Raw genomic sequence first — 1,757 nt, 5'->3', positions numbered from 1 at the left:
TACAAGTCTTGAATCGTACCTAAAAATAACTCATAGGTGAGGGCTAATTCTTCTATGCCCTGCCACAATCATTGGGCCAAGGGCTTCAATACTTGCAATATGGTGCTAAGAAAGGGTCATTTCCTAGCCTGAATTGCATCCATTTCCAATAAATCTTAAACGATAGCTTTTTGGAGACTTGGTCATCAACATGTGTTGGAAGTATGCCCACAAAGCCACTCATTTGATGTTATGGCTTTTGGAATACTCATTATGTTAAACTATTTGTTTAATGAAGGGCAAAGCTTATTGTTAATCACTATGTATTGCATCATGTGTTTAAGCAATAGGGGAATCCAAGGAATGTATTTGTTCTAAGAGAGAAGTGATCTAAGTAAGTTAGATTAACGAGACCTTTCTCTTATGTTCATTCCTAAAACGTTCCTAGCCATAGGATTTCCAATTGGGCATTGACAATCCGCTAAGGCTAGTATGTCTTATGTTGACTCAAGCGTGAGTAGACTAGTCTCAAGTCATTTAGTGTTGGACACTAAGACAAACACATAGGTGCACAAAAGAGTAATTGAGTACACTTAACAACGTTCAAAAGAGAGTTCGAACATACATGTCATGTAAGAGCTCATAAGTTACAATATGCAAGGTAGTCCTTTGACCTGAGACATCACAGTTGTCTGATGAGTAGGTTCTTGATCTTTGACTATGTCAAAGACATTCCATTGAGAGTGTCCATGGCATTGTTAGGGTCAAGCTATCTAGTCATGTAGGCATGTGAATGCACAATAAGGGATCTCTAACCTTCTATGGTAGAATGAGAATACTCAGAGATATGATTTGGGAGTCTTTGGCCAAAGCATATGAATATGAATTAGGAAGAATGTTCCAAATCATTATTCACTTGAATCATATAGAGAAATATTGCATTGGATACTAGACATGAAACAAATTATCACTTAAACAATGTGATCAAGAGTATTGTATTAGAGAATGATCGTATTGCATTGTAGTTGTAACTGCATAGGTTCTCCAACCACTTCTACTTAGCTTGGGTAGCCATGACATACTGTTAGGTGTCACTCATGGTTTGTGGAAGCCCTGAAGATTAGCAAACACTAATCTTCATCAAAGGAAGAATTGAAATGTTGTTTCAATTCACAATCAATCGTTGAGAATAACAATCACCCACTGCCTCCCTAAATGGAACCTAATGGATCGTACACCGATTAAGGATGAATGTGCAGAAATAAAAATGAGATGGATAAATGATTGAATAGTTTAATTGAGAATGGTCAAGATTAATTAATTATACGAAAGGTTCATAATGGGCTTTGAAGTTAGTTTTGGGTTACGGGGCCCAAAAAGGTTTTTGGTCCATAAAGCCCATTGAGTTTAAGTTGTATGAAAACTAAAACTAAACGGAAAAATAGCCCAAAAACAAGGCCAAAACTAGCCAAACTATAGAGAGGGTGAACTTGATTTAATTGCAAGTTTGCCACTCACTTGTGAGGTGGTATAAAAGCATCTTTATAGCCATTCTCTCACTAGGGTTTTTCTTGAGGCAAAGAAGAGAAACTTTTTCTCTATAGAGGCTAGCCACTTAGGGAGACTTTACTAGCATCAAAAATATATCTAAGTCATCCATCTTCTCTTCACACTACATCTTGGTGTGGAGACTTAGAGGCACCAAGCTTTTGGTGCTTTTTGGAGATTTTTCCTCATATCTTCAAGGAGCAAAGATTCAAGGAGCAAAGAGCCAAGAA

This window comes from the organism of the source record quoted next, unplaced genomic scaffold (genome assembly GCF_019419815.1).
Source record: "Pyrus x bretschneideri cultivar Hongxiangsu unplaced genomic scaffold, Pyrus_bretschneideri_v1 Contig113, whole genome shotgun sequence".
NCBI classification, from domain to species: Eukaryota; Viridiplantae; Streptophyta; class Magnoliopsida; order Rosales; family Rosaceae; genus Pyrus; species Pyrus x bretschneideri.
Note: the sequence above shows the minus strand (reverse complement) of the source record.